Below are 20650 nucleotides of genomic sequence, written 5' to 3'. Positions count from 1 at the left end.
AGAGAACACAGTGAACAGAATAAGGAATATGCAATTGTCTCCTTGCCATTTCCGCTAAGTCCAGCAGAGCCAAATCACACACTCATGAAATGCATCATACAAAACAGATATCAATCAGCAGAGTTCTTGACTGAGTGCCTGATCCCCTTGCCCTCTACTTCCCAGCCTCACCCACTTCCTTGGTCCCAACCGACTGACTGGTTCTCTCTCACACTCCAAATAGAAAATTATCTTTCCCGTTTACTTACATGGTCATTTCCTTTTATGGATCAAAACAAACAGTCATTATAGCAAATGTACAAAAAAAGGGGACAAACAGTTTTCTGTATGGCATACAGGTGGCAGGCCCATGTGACTAGGGAGACCACACTGCCCACAAAATGCAGGAAACTGTGCTTTACAGCAGGTCGAGAGACCAGTGGCCAGAGAGACAACGAGGAGCTCCTCTGTTCACTCCTGCTCTCAAACTTTGCTTCAGTGACCACTTTTGTGCCACTCTCTCACATTATCCATGCCCCTTTACTAGTTCCCCATATATCTATAGTTAACCCTTCCTTCCCCTCCCACATATTCATGTGACACTATTGCAAAAAAAAGAAAACAGGATGCTGGGATGCATTAACAGGAGTGATGTTTAACCCACACACCTAGGCTATGTCTATACTGGTGGGTTCTTGCGCCAGAAATATGCAAATGAGGCTAAGCGTGGAATATCGCTGAGCCTCATTTGCATATCTAATGAACCGCCATTTTTGCAGAAGAGGCTCTTGCACCAGAAGGAGCGTCTACACTGTCCCTTCTCATGCAAGAAAAACCCGCTTGCGCAATGCCGCTACGCTGATTATTTTCAGGAATATTGGCATTGCGCAAGAGGGTTTTTCTTGCACAAGAAGGGGCAGCGTAGACGCTACTTCTGGCACAAGAGACTCTTCCGCAAAAATGGTTGCTCAGATATGCAAATGAGGCTCAGCAATATTCCACGCTTAGCCTCATTTGCATATTTATGGCGCAAGAACCCGCCAGTGTAGACATAGCCCTAGTGTGGTTACTGAGCAATGCAAGCGATACCTAGGCCACAGCAACAATTAAGATCAAGAGATCTCTACAGCACAGGCTGGAAGCAAGCTGGCTTTTAGCTCAGAGGGCAGTGGCTCCTATACTCCGCTCCAAAGGTCCCAAGTTCAAATCTGCCTGGTGGCAGTTACACTGTGCGCTCACTGGCCAGTGTGGCCAAAAAGCCACCCGGAGCTGTGTTTAAAGGAGCACCCTGCAATCTAGACAAGCCCTAGTAGGGATTAGAGCAAGAGAGAAAATTGCAATCCAAATTGTGAGACCAAGAGCTTGCAATTCCATTATAAAAACAGGTGTCTCTCCAAGCATAAGCAAAGAACAGCAGTTGATCTTATGTATCTGAGGTTTTCTTGAATGAGTGGAATAATTCCTTTGTGTGTTAACTAGTTTTTCCACTGTGGCCTAAACGCACTCTCATCTGAATATGCATATGTTAAAAGTGTGGAGTTCGCAGGGAAGGTCCTTAACTAATGGACCCCCACCCTCTCAAAAAAAATACCAAGGAAATGGCAAAGTTTCAAAAAGAGACCTTTTTCAAACCTCGCTGCTACAAAAACTAGTAACTATCTTACTAAAACTTATTACCCAGAAAATGCAGCAATGGAGAGCTATTGTGTCAATTCCGGAGACTGAACTCAATCATTAAATTATATGAGAGAGAGGATTTAGACCTGTTTTAAGTGTAAATCTCAGTACAACCTTACCGAAGAAGTCACTATGATTCTGTGATAATGAGTCCTCTCTCTATTATACAGACATACACACACAGAGAAGCAATTTCTCTGTTTAGTAAGAAAATTGCTTTAGCACTGTAGTGATAATAAACACAATGTATATTGGCTGTTAGCTGCATTTCAGACACTGTAGCCTCAGATCAAAAGAGACACAACGATATGTACCTATATGATAAATAACATGTGCTCAGCCACTTGGGTGGAGCTGGGAAATCCAGAGTGCAGACAACTGCAGTAAACTGTCTAGTCTGCAAGGGGATGTAATAACTTGTGATTCCCAATTGAAAAACTCCTAAAAACTCATGGCTTTTGTGTCAGTCTATACTTCAGGAGTTTTATTTTAAATGCCAATTTAAATGTTAGAATGGGGCATCAGAACTGGGGGAAGCTGTGTGTACACAGAAACAAAGTTTTATTCTTCATTATCAACATGTGTCCAATTTGCTCACCAAATTTTGTAGGACTATGGAACAAGGGGATGGAGCAATAACTGTCCAATTTATTATTACAAAGATATGGTCTGTATCAGGTAGCATCCTTTAAAGGCATAGAGGCAAATTCATTACTACCACCCAAAAAGTTAGCGCTTTTATAGTAATTGGTCACCATGTATCTTCAGAGTGCGGTACAAAAGACAGCAAAAACCAGAGACCTCATTTCTGAAACGCCAAGGATAGTATCTGATTTAGGAAAAGTTAGGAGGAGCCTAATTTAAAATTGAGGTTGTTTGTTTTCATGTTGAAGAGCCTATGCTGTTCTTGCAACTGTCATACTTGTGATAAAATGGGAGCAGTAGTAGTGATTGTGGGGATCATAAAAATCACACCTCCTCCTCCCCTGTATTAAAAGTCTAAATAGTTAATTTCGAGCTTTGTTCTAGGCTGTTCTGTACTGACAGACAAAAAAAAAAGAGACTGGGGAGGGAGCAACCTACTGTTTAAAAGCCCCGAGAGCGCACATTGGATCTTCTCGCTGCACTCTAAAGTCTATTCCTCCCCAGATCAAGTCTCGAGGCTGTGAAGCAGAGCGTGCATACCTCCGCATGGCATTCCTGTCCTCGTTCAGATCCCCTCGCTTACTGCTCCGCTCCCGCCAGGAGAAGCCCAAGTAACCATGTGCGGGAGGGAGGGGGGGGAGGCTGGGCTGGAAGCGGGTCAGCCTGGGACTGGGGAACCGAGCCGCGTGCGATGCAGACGCAGGTCCCGCCACAGCCTCCGTGTAACTAGGCTTCTGCCCCCGCCCCGCCAGTCCCCATTCCTCTCTGCCTAGCCCGCTACACTTACCCGCTGGGAAAGGCATCCGCGCCCTAGCGCTGCCAGTAGGGTCGGTCCTCCCGGCCCCCGCTCCCGAAGTGGCTCCGTACCCTGTGGCGCGCCTGCCCCTGCCCACAGCCGCCCCCTGCGTAAGTCCGCGCACGGAGCAGCCCCTCCCTAAGCCGGGCTCGCTCACTCCGCCTCCGCCCGGCTCTGCCCGCCGCCCAGGCTCCGCTGCCGGGCTGAACCCCGCACGGTCCCCGCGCCCCAGCAGCCTGTTACCTTCCGCCGAGCAATTCCCGGCTGCGGGCGCTCCCGGGCAACTCTGGGCGCCTCCCCTTCCAGCCGCGCGCGCCAGCTCTCCGGCCGGGAGCCCGGGTGCGGGTCCCTGCAGGGCGAGCTGCTGCCGCCACCCTTGCGCGCGCACAGCCCGGGCACGGGGCGGGAGCTGCGGGCCGGACCGGACCGCCCTGGGCTACGCTGGCGCCGGAGCCTTTGCGCGGCAGGGGCCGGGACGCCGAACTGCAATTGGCTCGCTCCCCTGGATCCCGGGAAAACGCGCTGCGGAGGCAGCCGGCCCGCACCTCGCTATGAATGAACTCCAGGCACCGCCCGCCAGCGCACCGCTGCGGCGCTCTGCCTCTCCCGCGTGCCCCCGAGCCACGCCGCAGGGGGCCCGCACGGAAACTACGGACTCTTTTGCAGTGTCTTTCCTTACCGTGAGCATGGATCTCCTCAGTCGGGCTCCGCTGCGGGCGCTGCCTGGCTTTAGGAGCCCCTGGAACTTAGGAAGCCAGGAGAGCGCAAGAGCTGCAGCTGCGCTTGCCTCGCCTTGCTGGCTTAACAGCGCCTCCCTAGCTCGCTTATCATCATCATCATCATCATCAACTCACTTGTTACTATTACATTCCAGCGTGAAATGAAAGGGGGCGGCGGGCAGCCAAGCTTGACAGAAAGGGAGCGGTCTGGACTCCAGTCTTCACACCAGCCAACGAGACGCCGTTAGGGCTAAGTGGGAAATTAGCTTTCTCTACATTGATCCTGAGGAACAGGCACAGAAAGCGCTACCCATTGTAACCCAAGCAAAAGGCTGGTTCTAGGCCTGTTTCCTCTGGACCCCTTCCTCCATTCATCTGACAAGTGGGTTGTGTCCACCAAAACTCATGATACTATCTTTTTTTGTTAGTCTCTAAGTGGCTGCAGGACCATTCCTTGTTTTAAAAGTTTTTTATTGGCCTTGTGGGTTTGGCTTTTTTGGGGCCCTGATACTAGGGACTCTTTACACATCTGACAGTTCTTGGTTGTTGGGTTTTTAAAAGATAATGTAGACATTTGCTAAGAGGAGCATTGTATCTAATTCTTATATAAAGAAAGAAAATTAAGTATTAGATCCACTAAGCTTTCACACAAACATATTAGAACTAGCCAATTAGCTCGTTATAAGACAGGATTTTCAGGTCTCTCCTCCACTAGGTCTTCTCTCCTGAGCCTCCATGCGCGATATCTCTCTCCCTCCCTCCTACTACTACCTCCCCCCCCTCTCTCTCAGCTCTCCTCCGCCTCCCGCCTCTCTCTTTCTCTTCTCCTCCCTCTCCTGCCTCTCAGTCAAGGGACCACGAAGGGGGGCGGGGCGGTGACGTTCACGCCCAGGGGCCGGGGCCTGGAGCTGCTGTCACGCCGCACGTCACCACCCCACTCCCCTTCGCTTCCCACTGTGGCACTCGGCTGACTTCTGTGCCGCTCAGCCGGGCCACCGAGGGGGAGCAAGTGGCACAAGCGGCCATTTGGGCCCTGCACTCCCCGTGCAGCACGGGCTGCCCAGAGGGAACAGCCAGCATTTCAGGCAACAGCGCCCCCCCCCAGAGAGAACAGCCAGCATTTCAGGCAACAGCCCCCCCCCCCCCCCGCCCCGCCCCAGAGGGAACAGCAAGCATTTCACCGTTACAGACTCAGACACTGGGCTACTATATATATATATATATGGTATCTTATGTCAAGTCACTTAGGCTATGTCTAGACTGCAAGCCTCTTTCAAAAGATGCTTTTTCAAAAGAATCTTTTCAAAAAGCTTCTTTCAAAAAAGAGTGTCTAGGCTACAATCAGTACCTTCGAAAAAGCAAGCTGCTTTTTCGAAAGAGAGCACCCAGGCAGTCTAGATGCTCTTTCAAAAAAGCCCCTTTTGCATTACATAGCGTCTTTTTTTCGAAAGAGCACTTTTGAAAAAAGGCATTATTCCTCATAAAACAAGGTTTTCCGCAGTCGAAAAAACTGCTGCGTTCTTTTGATTTACTTTAGACAGAACGCAGCTGCAGTCTAGACGCAGGTAAAGATTTTTCGAAAAAAGGCCACTTTTTTTGAAAAATCTCTGTAGTCTAGACATACCCTTTGGGTACATCTACATAGCTTAAGTCAAAATAGCTTATTTCTGCTTTTGGCGCTGTCTACACAGCAGGATGTCTGAGAGAGAGCACTCTTCCTCCGATTTCCCTTACTCCTCATACAATGAGAGTTACAAGAGTCAAATTAAGAAGTCCTCCAGCTCACCATTCTTTTGACATTATGTTGAAATAACTGCTTGTAGTATAGATGCGGACTCTATTATTTAGGAGTGTGTATATGTACCCTTAAGGGTTTAAAATTATAGGCTGCGTCTAGACTGGCATGATTTTGCAGAAATACTTTTAACGGAAAAGTTTTTCCTTTAAAAGTATTTCCGCAAAAGTGCGTCTAGATTGGCACGGATGCTTTTGCACAAAAGCATCTGTGGCCAGTCTCGACGCAATTTTGCGCAAGAAAACCCCGATCGCCATTTTAGCCATCGGGGCTTTTTTGCGCAAAACAGTTCTTCCCTGTCTACACTGGCCATCTTGCGCAAGTATTCTTGCGCAAGAGGGCTTTTTCCCGAGCGGGAGCGTGAAAGTATTTGCGCAAGAAGCACTGATTTTGTTACAAAGTCAGTGCTCTGGCGCAAATTCAAGCGGCCAGTGTAGACAGCTGGTAAGTTTGGACTGCAGGGCCTGGAGGGATGACTCCTCATCCCAGAGCTCCAGGAGGGCCTGTATCTCAGCCCCTGACCAGGATGGAGCCCGTCATTTGGTGCCCCTGGGTGGGTCCTGGGGTGGCTTCCTGGAAGGCCGGGGGACCTCGGGAACCTTGTGGCTCTGCCATTGCTGCTTGATGGTGTGGCGGGGAGATCAGCACAGTCACTGTGCTGCTGTGAGGCCAGCTTCCTGACACAATGCCACAGGTGCCTGCAGCTTTAAGCCATGGCTGGAGACAGGAACTATAGAGCTGTGATTAGTGTAGATGGATTGTCCACCAGGGCACGTGTGGTTTTTCTTGGAGTCCTCTTTTTTCAAGAGAACTGCCTCTTCCACGTCCACACGCCTTTTTTCAAAAGAGTTCTTTAGAAAAAGGCATTATTTCTCATAATTTATCAATTTTGAAATAAGCCCTGCATTCTTTCGATTTAATTTAGAAAGAATGCAATTGCAGTATGGACGCAGGTGGCTTTTTTTTTAAAGGGCAGTTTTTAAAAATAAAACCCAATATAGTCTAGACATACCCTTAATGGTTTATAATCACCAGCCCTTTCTGAGCTTTATCCCCTGCCTCTATTTGTAAACAAAATACTGACTCATTGCTTCTGGTAGCAGGATCTCTCTTCTGCAGAATTCACATACCACAGTGATGTTGTGCTGTAGTGTTAAGAGCTCCATTTGGAATGACACCTCCTATACAAAACTTGAGGGGGGGGGAATCCTCACCCTCCCCAAATGGTACACTTGTTTCTTTCCCACTGGTCCTATTCCACCTATTTAAGGTACTATAGGTAGATAAGGAGGGGAAAACCCTACTTACTGAGGCTTTGCCAAGGATGTTAGTTGTCCCATTTTAGTTGCAGCACAAGCTTTGCCCTTGATATCCAAGAAAATTCTTCAATCCAATATGTGGGCTAAACAGCAACAATTATACTGTGCTACACACCTTCAATGTTCCATATAAATATCAATTAAGCTTCTCATTAACTTTGTGAGGCAATATTAATTGAATCATTTAACTTTAAGTTACTGATGGTGAAACAGGTACAGAGAGGTAAGGAGGCTACCTATGGCTGCAAAGGCAGTCAGTGTCACAGCTGGGATTAGAACCCTGAGACACTTGGCTGCAGACAGAAGTGTCATAACAGTATAAATCAATATTTTAAAATAAGAAAATACCAATAAATAGAATTCAATACAAAACCAATTATTATTACTATTTCTAATTTAAATGTCCACAAGTGTGTCAGGCACCATGCAGTCAAATAAAGCAATCCATACAGTCTCCTCTCCAAAAGGGTTACACTCTAGGGCTGTACATTTGCAAACATGTTCAAAGAGATCATTGATGCTAACCACTGTTAGTAGTAGTTTATAGTACCACACACAATGCTCTCTGCACTTTGTAGCCTGATCTAGATTCCCAGTTGTCACTCTCAGGGTTGACACTGGTTCTTGTCCCAAGATCAGACACAGTTAGATTCTTATTAAAATTATTCTGTGGTTGGGAACCCCATTGTGCACAGGTGCAACACTCACAACATAGGAACTCTTTTATATTTGTATATAACAAATAATGTATTAATATATTTAGCAAAATCACACACACTCTAATGCAACAAGGCAGATATAGAGAAAAAGGAAAATATATCTGAACATCCATAGCAGGAGCCCTTTCTGAAGTCTGAGGTCACATTTGCATGCACCAGCCCAATATTTTGGAAATTTCCCAGTAACTAATCCACACTGAGAAAATCCAAAGGCATCAACTATTCACTATTCTTAGGCACTATGTGGCCCAACCTTAGGCATTACCGGTCCTTGACAAACTGAATGCTTCAAACTTTCTTCATATGGAGATTAAATCAATGAGAAATTTTACAATGTTTTCTTCCAATAAATTTATCTGAGCTCTATATAAAAAGCTAAGAAAAAAAATCAAAGCTATACACCCTATCCCAAATTCTAATCATGAGGTGGGCATGGATATAGAGGAATAGTGAATTAGGTGATCACACATCTCTCTGAAATGTTTTGAATTTTTTGGTTCACAACTGTGATTTGTTTAAAATTTAGTTCTTTTTTTTAAAAAGGAGGTAAAAAAATATCAACCAAATGTATATATTTTGATTCAAAAAAATTTGTGTTCAAATTTTTTATCTTAATGAGGAAAAAATTCATTGTTGTCTCTAACCAAACCACTTGCAGCCCCTCCCAGCGTGGTATCACCCACAAACTTTATATGTGCATTCTTTATGGCATTATCAAAGTCATTAATGAATATATTGAATGAAACAAGTCCCAAAACTGATCCCTGTGTAATCCCAATCATTATTCCCTCCCAGGGTGACTTCAAATCACCTGTAACTACTCTCTGGGAATGGTTTCCATCTAGTTATGTACCCACTTATAGTAGCTCCATCTAGGTTGTATTTCCCTGATTTGTTAATGGCAGCCTATTTCCTAAGCCTTATGAGGGCACTTCCTTGAGCTATTATCTCTCTGTTGGCTTACTTTCTATTTATAACAATCTCTTTTTGTGGGCACATTTTGCACCACAATGCCAGCATATATTGATTGTATCCCTTTGGTATATATGGTCATGCCAATTTTCTTCCACAGTTTGATCTGAGGAAGTGGGTCTGGCCCACGAAATCTCATCACCTAATAAACCATCTTGTTAGTCTTTAAAGTGCTTCATAGTGCTGTCTTTTGTTTCAGCATATAAATGAGATTGGCTCACTCATCTTCATCCTTCCTTGCAAACGGCAGCCATCCTCTCCACTAAACTGAAGCAAGGAAGTTCTCAAGCCCAATGAGGATTTCCACTCTGTATGGAGTAAGTCTGGTTTTTCTCTTATGCCATTTCAGCTGCCTGTCTGTATCCAGCTGGGCATCAATTAAATGTTCCATTGCCAGCGGCTCCTGGGTTTCTGGACTGGTACAGGGGTAAGCCAGTGAAACCAGACACTACAGGTCCTGTGACAATTCCAATGGGGTTCCTCTGCCCTTCCGTTTGGCATGTAGCTGAGGCCTACCCAGCTCTGACTGGTGATTAGCTCCCTGAAACAAATCTTTACAGCTATAGCAAAATTTGCAGCACTGTGAGGGCCACCTCACCCAGGCTATGTCTATTCTACAGTGATCTATCAGAAAAATTGTGCTCTGCAATTTGCGTACCTTTTTCCGATAGTTTTTTCAGAAGAGGCTTTTCTGAAATTTGGCCCCTTCTACACTGGGCCAAATTTCAGAAAAATCCTCCTCTATCAGAAGAGCCCTTCTTCCCTGTGGAAAGGGGAAGACAAGGCTTCTGAAATAGCGCGTCTGCTCTTCTGCCAAAAAAAAAAAGGTGGAAGGGTAGGCGCGTTCCCTGGACATGGCAGAGTTTTCAAAAACCCCATAGTGTAGACATAGCCCCAGGTTAGCTGCCAGAAAATTTTCCCTATCTGCTTCTTCCTAGTCATTTGGGAGATGTAGGGTGGACGCTCTCTCGCAGGGCCTCCTGGATCCTGACAGCCCTCCAATGGGCCTCCCTGATGACAGCCTCCAACAAGTGCAGGCGGGCTGATGACAATGACCGCATGAGATGCACCAGCATGCCCAGGGGCAGCTCTGGCTCCATGTGGCTGTGTGCTATGATGTCCTGAGTTCGGGCACTCAGGGCACTCCAAGACAGGACTGCTTTGCTGTCCCTCATCGAGGTAGACAAGCAAGCGGGGAAGCCTGAGAACTGCCTGTCTGGGGTGGGGGTAGGATCTCTTTAAGCACGGAGCTCAGTTAGCCTCAGTCAACAGCCCCACACACTAAGTCCTAACCTGATGCCCTGCCAGCACTGGTTCCAGCCAGCCTTAACTTTGGTTCAGGGTTCACTCAGTGTGGAAGCGTTATTTCAAAATAGTTTTTGTGTATAGATGCGTTATTTCGAATTAGCTTAATTCAAATTAACTATTTCAAATTAAGTTAACTCGAATTAACGCTGTAGGCATGTCAAGAATTTGTGATACGGACTCTAAACAAAAATTTGGATTGTCTCAAAATATAGCAGATGTATCATATTTTGTGACCTATAAAAACATTATTCAAGAGATGTTAATATAGTTCCAGCTATGATCAGGGACATTTTTAGGAACATGTTCTCATACATTTGCAAAATAGGGGCCACGTCAATCATGAAAAACAATCCCTTTACTCTCGTCATGAGCAGTCATTTGTCTGATTGAGATTTCAAGATGATCTGAAAGTGACACTTTAGTTGAATTTATTCTCGGTAAATATTACATCCCAGACACAAGCAATGTGTCTTTTCACAAGTGTCTGCACTCAGAAACTCTTTCCAGTTCTAGATATTGCTGACTAACTTATTTTCATGTGAGCTATGCATGAGAACTAGTGTCTGTTTATTATATCTGCTTACCTCTCAGTTGAATTCATAGTGCCAGATCCTGAGCTGGTGTTAAAGGGCTTTAACTCCGTTAAAGTCAATGGAGCTATGACGATTTACTCCAGCTAAAAAATTAGCCCATAGGAGTAATGTTCTAAGAGACTCTTCTAAGCTGTACATGAGCTCAAGTACACTTGTGTCCACTTGAACACCCAAGACCACAAAAGTCAGATCTTTCAAAATAAAAGATCCCCAGAGGAGTGGTAACTAAGCCACATTATAGCTGTGACGTGTAGAATTTTCAATGACTACTTGTAGTTTTGAGTGCATATTTTTGGTTTGAGAAAATGAAGACAAAGTTTTAGAATGAAATGCTCTTCTCAGCCTTAATCATAACAAGTCTGATAATGTTCAAAGCAAAATGACATCTAAATGCAGTGTTCTTCAAAAATTCTAACAAGGCCTGAGCAGCATGGGGTTAATAGCCTATAATGAAAGTGGCACTTTGATTTCGGAAAGCATTAGGGTGTTTTTACTAAAAAGCACTGTAATCCATTGTCTGTGAGGCTAAATGGAAATGACACTTGTTGCGTTCTTTGGCAGTTAGGGTAGAAAAGAGAGAAAAAGGAACAGATCTGAAATTGCAGTGATCAGGGAAATTCAGTTGCTTGTTTTAATGAAATAGCATTTACCCCAACTTCCTGTGGGTGCCAAACAAAACAGTCATTCAACTCTACAGAAAATGATTCTGCATAAGCATTCCTGTGCCATGTAGAAATGCCATTAAGAAGTGGAGGGAAGAACCCATCTATCTCTATAGGTCAAAAACAGTTTTGTTTTGTTTTTTTAAGAAAGGGTAATAAAATGCACAGCTTGATTAGAAAGTGCAACTACAGGGAATATTACTAACGGTGAGGATGTTGTTCCATGCTCCCCTATTTTAAGAGTGAAGAGGCAGCTTGTGCACCTCATGTCTGGCAGCAAGAATGTAAAATTCCAGTCCAACATAAATACATTCTTTTCATAGCTGCATGGGCCTATGGTGACAAGAAGAGAAGCTATTTTCTGCCAGCAGACATAAGTGGAATGAGAGGGAGACTCAAGTTTGACTAACTCATTCCTATCAATTCAGTTCTATCAGCCTTTACAATTGCTACGGGAAACAAACCCTGGAACAAGTGTTGTGTCAGACACCAAAACAGAGAATCCAAATGAATAAAATCCCTTTGTCTGGATTCACACACAGCCTAAAAGATATAGCTCTGTAAATGAGTCTCACACACAAACTTTGTTAGCAGAGGCTGTGCTAGTCATGTTCCAGCTGCAAGTCTTTCTTTATTTGCCTTATGTTACCCATTTAGCTCTAGGTATTGATAGTATTTCATGGCAGAATAAGCAAATAGTCTTGATAAATGTCTTCCGATCCATGGTGTGTGTTGTTTCACTGGAGACTGCATGTGTCTTCCCCCTGGATAAATGAGGAATATCTTCAGGTTATATTAACAGTTTATTAACAGCTATTGCTCATAAACCTGTAACTTGTGATTTCTCAGGAGCCCCTTATTAAAAGCTGACTTCTACTTTGAAGTGAATATTATTATTATTTATTTGCATTGCAAAAGAGCTTAGAGGCTATGGACAAGATTAGGGTCCCATTGGGCTAGCCACTATTCAAACCCACAATAAAACAATCTTTGCATTGAGCATTTTAATGTTTTGCCCTCAGCTTGGTTGAGAGGAAATGTGATTTAAATCCTGAATTTTGTAGAAGGCCTTCCCATCTGCACTCCATTTTAAGTAGCACAAATTGAACACTGAGCTACACTATCATATGTACTGTACTTTCGAAGAAAAATAAAGTATAACTATCTCTAGCATGTTCCAAAGCCAACATTTCTTTGACAAGTTGTGTTGCCTCTACTGTCAGTTAAGAGAATTCACTGGCCTTAAAATGGAAAAAACAATCTGTAGATTTTGCTATTGCTGTTCACGCACATTTACCCCCTTACAACGGATCCCCAAAGCCTCAGTTTCCCAAGTTCTATTACATATTCTCTAGGTTTCTTGATATAGAATAGGTTAGTCTGATTCTAAATAAATCAGAAAAAAAAGATGAAGCACAAAAAATACATGTAATCACCAGTTAACAGATGCTGCTCATCAGCATTTTTTTCAGGAGGAACTGTACCATAAATTATGGCAAATAAATTAGGGTAGAATCAAGCTACGTTACCCCCTCCTCTCCCACAGTATTGCTACCTATGCTAGCGCCTATTTAGAAATTTGTAGCTTGCTTTTGGTGAGGTTCCCCTGGGAAGGACCTTCCAATGTCAGCTGGAACTATTCTCTATGTACTGTACAAATGTTCTCCACATGTAACAGCAAATGTGAGCTCCCAGCTGATGTCTCATGGAACTGCATAGGAAAGACTCAGCTATTTCCTTCTTTTTCTAGTGTAGAAAAGGCAGAGATGAACAGTTGGAGGAAGCCATGAAATAAAAATGCCTTCAAACAGTTCTCTAGATGATCTTAAGCCATGAGCTGTTGCCTACAGTCTCAGAGCACTGAGACTTAGAAAACAATTGCAGAACTCTTGATATGTAGTCCCTAGCTCACTCTCAGGCCTGGTTTTTTTTAATTAAAAAAAGATGATAAACATTTCTTATGCTCCTTTGCAATGCCTCTCTGTTTGCTTGCACTCTTTCTGATGACTTAAATTCAGTCTGAGGTACCCATATCAGATCAATCAACTTTCACTAAGCATTGTAGGGAAACACAGAGAGAAAAGCATTACAGTAATTACTTGTTTAACAAGTGCCCACTTAACACATTTTCACAAATAGCATGATTTTCTTTTTGGGGAACATATTTCGAATAACACGACCATCCCCGAAATAACACGAAAATAATCAAGTGGTGGACTACTTCACGCGGCAGTATAAGTTGTTGAAAACAGTGGTAATACGCATGAGCGTATGAATACACATGGTCACAGCACTCCTCCACTCACTCACATGTTTATCTTTGGCTCCGTCTACACTGCTGGTTTTTTGCACAAGAATGGCTGTTCTTGGGCAAAAACTTGCAGAGCGTCTACACTGCATGCATGTTCTTGCGCAAGTAAATGTACAGTACAGCGTCGGAAAACCGGGCTTCTTCCAGAAGAGTTATTCCTCTCCCCATGAGGAATAAGCCCTCTTGCACAAGAGCTCTTCCACAAGCAGGCAGTGTAGACAGGCAACATGAACTGCTTGCGCAATAAACCCCTATGGCTAAAATGGCCATCAGAGCTTTCTTGCGCAAGAGAGAGTCCACACTGCCATGGATGCTCTTGCACAAAAGCACATGGCAGTGTGGACGTGCTCCTGTGGAAAACCTTTTGCACAAGAACTCTTGTGTGAAACCGTTCTTGCGCAAGAAGCCTCCAGTGTAGACATAGTCTTTGTGTTTTAACAAACCGCAGCAACTTGTGTTGCTAGTTATCTTGTGTTGCTAGATACGTAATATTGATGTTGACGACCCAGCACCAACAAAAAATTGACTTTGCCACCACTACCACCACAACCTGAAATGCAACCCCCACCTTTTCAATTATTTTGAATGGGAAAATTGACCCCGCATAGCACGTTTTCGCTTAACACGAACATTTTCAGAAACGCATCTATATGTTAAATGAGGAATTACAGTATTGCAAAGACATAATGAATGAATTGATCTTGATTCACTTTCAGAACTTTCTACTGATTCTTAAAGGCAGTGATTGTATGACTTGTTTCTGGATTGTAACTTTTGACACTGGCCCATCAAGTCCTGTAATGCACAATGATAAATGTTAAAAGAGGAAAGTAGCTTTAGTTATTATATGGTAAAATATAGTTATATTACATACTATAAAAGTTTACTTATTAACTCTCATTTACCTTTATATTACTCTGCCATGAATTTGGTTTACTAGAGGGAAAAGGATGTTTGACACAGAACATAAATCTCACTCCATGTGAGTAAGCAGGAATATTTTCTCAATAGACATTTCTCCTGTGATTTTGTTTTGAATATAAACTTATGGGGGTGAAAAATAAACCTCATGTTGGAATTATGATAAGTCCCACGAGGGCAGAACTCAGCCTTCATCAACAAACATCCCAGACTTCTCATCTCATGATACAAAGAGAATGAAAGAGTTTGTCTTTAATTCTGCCATGCCAATCTCCGGATATAATAAACAAGCCCTTCATTTTTATTTGCATCTGTCAAGCCTCAACTGTTGTAGGAATCTATAGGAGGAAGTTGATTAGTTTTAATTCTGTGTCTGGTAACTAATGTTATATTCAAATGAAGATCTAGTAGTATTTCTCTGTTACCATTATTGATTACATGCATCTATAAAATGTCAAATATAATAAGCATTTCTGACACACATATGGAAAGTTAAATTACAGAGTACTGTCAGATTCACCTATATTTTCTGGCTATTTTGCACAATTATTTAGCAAGGAGAAAGGCTTTTGAATTTCAGCATGAGTGTGAGGGTAGGGTTCATGTGACAGAAAGTAAGATGAAGTGCTACATGCAGTCCTCTGCACTGATTTGCAAGTTTCAGACTTGCTCCTTTGTTTACAAATATACAGGGGGAAAAGCAACTGGACAAATGAGCATTCATGAAAATAGGAACTTTAATGCCATCCTCCTCATGCTAACAAGGTGCTCTTCTCCATGTTCCCTTCAAAAACCTGGCTTCTGCTACTAGGCAAGGCCAACTGTGTAGCACTGCCCCTTATTAGCCAAAGCCTGAGTTCTCCTGATCGCCTGCCTGCTTTTATCTGCATGTTATCTTACTCTTCTCTATGCAGCGTTCCATATCCCTCACCATACACCATCAAGCCACAATAGTCAGTGCAGAGCTCCACTGTGCATCTGCCATGGAGGAGCACTTTACACTCTTACACAAAGCATCACCCTGGTGTGTGCTCTACACTGGACAGAGCCTGACTGTCTACAAACAGCCTTATTATTAGAGCGTGCACAGATAAAACATTAGTATCTGCATCTGCAAAAACAATCTGTAGGTACCCACAGATATAAAGCAGATATCTGCAAATTTGCAGGTTTCTAAATACAAAATACGTATCCGCACGCACATCCGTAACTGCAAGAATGAGCCATGGATACCTGCAGCTGCAGATACCCACAGATATAAAGCAGATATCCCCAGATCTGTAGGGATCTACTTATTATGCTTTTATGTAAAGCATCAGTATATACTTTCCCCCGAAGGTGACACTATAGGATGGGTTATATCCTGTGCTAAGACCTGCTTAATGCAGAAGAGGAAAGGGGGACCACCAGGAAGCTATTGATTACTTCCTGATTGTCAGGCTACCTCGGCCCCAGCCTTCCAATATGCCAGTGCAGCCTTGGAGCAGCTCTAACTTGCAGCTCTTGACTGTGGTCCCTAAGCTGTGAATTGGCAGAGCATATCTGTGCTTGTTCCCACTATACATGTCCCTCCTTCCCCAGACACATATCCCTAAACCAGTGTGAGAGGGCAACTGACGTAAGAACTAGCTCTGCAGTCTATCAATGTAGTGGACAGTTCTTGCCCAAATTTTGGCAGCTCCAATTCTGTTGTGTGATTCAGGAACCTGGCCCAATATGCAAAGTACCTTCCTATGCCTTATGCAGAACAGCACCATATTTCAACCCAGGCAAAGGAAAGGAGTGCAGAGCAATGTTTGCATCAAGTAATTTAGGGTAGAAAATAAGGTTGCAAGAAAATTGTGCTACAAATATAGAAAAGAATCAAAATAAAATAGAAAGTAGTTCTTATGGCTACCCAAGAAAGCAGAGTATCAATACCTTTAAAAGTCCACAGACAAAGCAGTGCATCGTCCTGTGGTGAAAACTATACTTTTAGGGTTAAGAGCACAGTTAAAAACATGAAAGCCCTGCAGATCTAAAGGAAATAGAAGGTATTAAAAAAACTGCCATGACCTGTAAATCTGTTATATACAATTTATTATCAGAAGCAGCACAAAGTCAAGTGCAAGGAATTCCTACTTGAAAGTAGGAATAAGAAATCCTCCGGAAAAGGGCTTATTTTCCGGAGAATCGCGTCTAGACTGGCGCTTTTCTCCGGCTTATCCCCAAGCCAGAAAAAAGCGGCAGCCATGTAAATGCAAATGCCACGGGGGATATTTAAATCCCCCACGGATTTGCAATTCCGGCTCGTCTCATTAGCATCCCTTTTCCGGAAAGGGATGCCAATGTAGACGTAGCCTATAGGTGAATGTGTGTTTCCATTACTGATGTCTGATTTGTGTCCATGTATCCTTCATCACAGAGCCTTTTGGGTTTGGCCAATATACATGGCAGAGGGGCTGTGATGACATCTGATGGCATATATTACAGGATGTGCAGTTGGACGAGCCCCTGATGTTGTGGCTTATGTGGCAAGGCTCTATGATTGTGTCATGTGTATAGATGTGTGGACAGAGTTGGCAATGGGGTTTGTTGCAGGGTAGGTTCCAGGGTGAGTATATCTGAGGTGTGATGTGTGGCTGCTGGAAAGTATTTGCTTTAGGTTAGGGGGTTGTCCGTCAGCAAAGACTGGCCTGTCTCCCAAGGGGTGTGAGAGTGAGGGATCATTTTCCAGGATATGATGTAGATTGTTTAAGCTTGAGAGGTTTAAGCTTGTGGCTGTAGGAGATGACCAGTTGTGTTCTGTTACTTTCCTTGTTGGCCCAAGGGTGGGTTTTTCAAACACACGCAGCATTGTTCTAACTCTCCCCTCTCTGAAGTGAATATAAAAGTATTGATTTCAACACAATAATTTTTATCAACAAAAATAATTAATTCTGGTAACAAACTCCTACGAAAGTGGTGGATTGTCCATATCTTGACATCTTCAAATCCAAAATAGATGCCTTCCTGAAAGATCTGGTTTAGACAAACACAAATTATTGGGCTCAATATAGTAATAAAATGTGTGAAATTCTATGGCCTGTGTTATGCAGGAGATTAGAATAATTAATTTAGTGGTCCCTGTTCTGGTTTATTATATTTGGCAATAATGCAAGGAACCTAGAGGTTTGTATCCCATAAGATGTTAGCTTTAGCTGTTAGCATGACACTTCAACATTTCAGGTTGTTCTGCAAGAGATGGTGTGAGTGGGGATGTTCAGATGTACTTTGTCTTATTTCTATCTGCCGTGCTGAGTTACAGTGTGTGTGATTTTGCTAAAAATAAAAAGTTCCTGTCCTTCAAGAACCTGTGCACATTGAGATACCCAACCATTGACTAATTGTAATAATACTTTCACTAGCTCTGATCTTGGGATAAGAATTGGTCAAACCTCAAAGTAATAAGTGGGAATCTTTTCAGGCTACAGATTTAACACCCTACAGGGACCCTGAGGCATACACAGGGCTAACCTCCCAACTCAGGATAGGGAAACTCACTTTTGTTAAAATTCTGAAATAAAATGCAGATAACCTCTCCATCAGAATTTAGTGCCTGTTAGAAACATTCACTGGCACTCACCAGGGATGATTTCTTTTCCCCCAGGTGTTGGTCCTCTTTTCTGGTTCTTTGCCTTAAGTATGCTATGTCTGCTTTTCTTTGCAAGAAAGGGAAAGGAATGCTCTCCTTGGGGAGAGTAGTAACACAGACACACATCAAAGTAATCCTCAGCAGCAAAAAGCATGGAGGCTTTGACCAGCAGCTAACACATTGCAGGAAAGGGCAAGTGCTTTTGCACTCTGTGCATGGGAGAAAAACAAAAGGGAAGTATGCAAAGAACATTGCTTTTCACTTGAATGTGGCAAAACATCTAATCATAGAGGTCTATTTTAAAATATATATATCCCACAAATTAAGAGATAAGGTTCCTTATCCTTTTAGACATCATTATGTCCACGTGCATGTACAAGGTAAAGTAAATCTCTATGACCCCTAAGCCGTAAGTGGTGGGGAAGCAGTAGGAAAAGGAACAAGGTAATACCTCTAGGGAAAGTTCAAGCATTAAGTATTTATGGGTATGTCTACACTACAAAGTTAATTCGAACTAAAAGACATTAGTTCGAATTAACTTTGATAGGCGCTACACATGCAAACCGCTAGTTCGAACTTAATTCAAACTAGCGGTGCGCTTAATTCGAACTAGGTAAACCTCATTGTACGAGGACTAATGCCTAGTTCGAATTAAGGGCTGTGTAGCCACTTAATTCGAACTAGTGGGAGGCTAGCCCTCCCCAGCTTTCCCTGGTGGCCACTCTGGGCACCACCAGGGAAACTCTTCTGCCCCCCTCCCGGCCCCGGAGCCCTTAAAGGGGCACGGGCTGGCTACGGTGCCCGTGCCAGGTGCAAGCCTGCCAGCACCCAGCTAGCAGACCCTGCACCTGGCATGGCTTGAGCCGGCCACAAGCTGCCACCCAGCCCTCCCCCTCTTCCCGGGACCAGGCTGGCGGCTCCCGGGAGCCTGCCCAGGTCCGCAAGAGGCGGGCTCCCACCTGGTCTAGTGCAGACATCGTGGACCTCATCCATGACCTCCGCACTAGGCACAGGCAAGTGGCCTTCTAGGGCAGGATAGCTGCCAGCTGTCCACCCAGGAGCAGGTTGGCATGAAAATCTAGGTGGTCCAGTCAGACCCCCGACCCTGAGCACTGAGCTTAGAATGGCCGTACTGGGTCAGACCAAAGGTCCATCTAGCCCAGTAGCCTGTCTGCCGACAGCAGCCAACACTAGATACCCTGGAGGGGATGGACCGAAGACAATGACCACGCCATTTGTCTCGTGCCATCCATCTCCAGCCTTCCACAAACAGAGGCCAGGGACACCATTCCTACCCCCTGGCTAATAGCACTCCATGGATCCAACCTCCATGACTTGATCTCACTTCTCTTTAAACTCTGTTATAGTTCTAGCCCTCACAGTCTCCTGCAGCAAGGAGTTCCACAGCAGGTTGACTATTTGCTTTGCGAAGAACAATTTTCTGTAATTAGTTTGAAGCCTGCTACCCATTCATTTCATTTGGTGTCCTCTAGTCCTTCTATTATGGGAACTAATGAAGAACTTTTCTTTATGCACCCTCTCCACACCACTCGTGCTTTTATAGACCTCTATCATATCCCCCCTCAGTCTCCTCTTTTTTAAGCTGAGAAGTCCCAGTCTCTTTAGCCTCTCTTCATATGGGACCTGTTCCAAATCCCTGATCATTTTAGTTGCCCTCCCCTCTCTCACCCTCTCTCTTCCCCTCTCCCACCTTCTTTTCCCAGTCTCCCCGAGTTTTGTTCAATAAAGAGAGTTTCTATTTTTGAACACACGTGTCTTTTATTTTGTACATCAGAAAGGGGGGCTAGGGAGGGGTAAGTGGAAGGAGGTGAGGGAGGAATGGGGTACGAGCCCCCAATGGGGAGGACTGGGTTGGCTCTGCGGGCTCCTCGGGGTGGAAACTCTCCTGAAGCCCCTTGATTGACCCCCCCTTCGGATGGCAGCCTGCGGCAAGTGCAGCCGGGCTGATGGCCGAGTGCTGTGATGTGCCGAGTGTGGGCATTCCGGGCACTCCAAGCCAGGACTGCTTTGCAAGCGGGGAACCCCTGAGAACTGTCTGTCCAGGGTGGGAGTCGGGTCCCTTTAAGCACAACCCTCAGCTAGCCTGAGGCAGCAGCTCCACACTCTAAGTCCTAATCTGATGCCCTGCTGGCATTGCTTCCGGCCATCCTTAACCTCAGTTCAGGGTCCACTCAGTGTGGACATGCTAGTTCGAATTAGCAAAACGCTAATTCGAACTAGTTTTTAAGTCTAGATGCACTAATTCGAACTAGCTTAGTTCGAATTAACTAATTCGAACTAAATTAGTTCGAATTAGTGCTGTAGTGTAGACATACCGTATTTGTTACTTGCATGTTTATATTATGCATATCACCTTAATTTAACTAACAAGTAGTGCATTATTATTCCAAAAACAGGTATCAAGTTAGTTGCAAGTCTGGAATATCCAGCATGTTAAAGGGAGCCAGCAACATATCATTTTTATGCTTTACACAGGATTTATTCTTTTAAAGAAATATTGAAGATGCTCTCTAGTGACATGTAGCAGACTTTGCTAGTGTAGCGCAGTGGGGTGCAAAAAGGGGGGGGACATCCCCCTCTGGGTCAGTAGGTGGCCACTC

At 44.2% G+C, this 20650-nt stretch overlaps 1 protein-coding gene across 5 annotated transcripts in view; it reads right to left on the bottom strand.

The window, feature by feature from the left end:
• FAR2 (fatty acyl-CoA reductase 2) overlaps positions 1-20650 on the bottom strand; it is a 239459-nt gene that overhangs the window by 200340 nt on the left and 18469 nt on the right. For 2 of the 5 annotated variants that reach the window (XM_075901403.2, XM_075901429.2), the window contains exon 1: positions 3777-3931. The exons of 1 other annotated variant lie outside the window; for it this stretch is intronic. The gene's annotated coding sequence lies outside the window, so the exon portion shown is untranslated. Of the gene's footprint in view, positions 1-3088; positions 3244-3340; positions 3472-3776; positions 3932-20650 lie in introns of those variants that run through there. 2 more of the 5 variants (XM_075901416.2, XM_075901406.2) reach the window with 2 other exon arrangements.

This window comes from Pelodiscus sinensis, chromosome 1 (genome assembly GCF_052426305.1).
Source record: "Pelodiscus sinensis isolate ZL-2025 chromosome 1, ASM5242630v1, whole genome shotgun sequence".
NCBI lineage: Eukaryota > Metazoa > Chordata > Testudines > Trionychidae > Pelodiscus > Pelodiscus sinensis.
The sequence above is the reverse complement of the archived record's forward strand: the minus strand, read 5'-3'. Positions and strand labels throughout refer to the sequence as shown.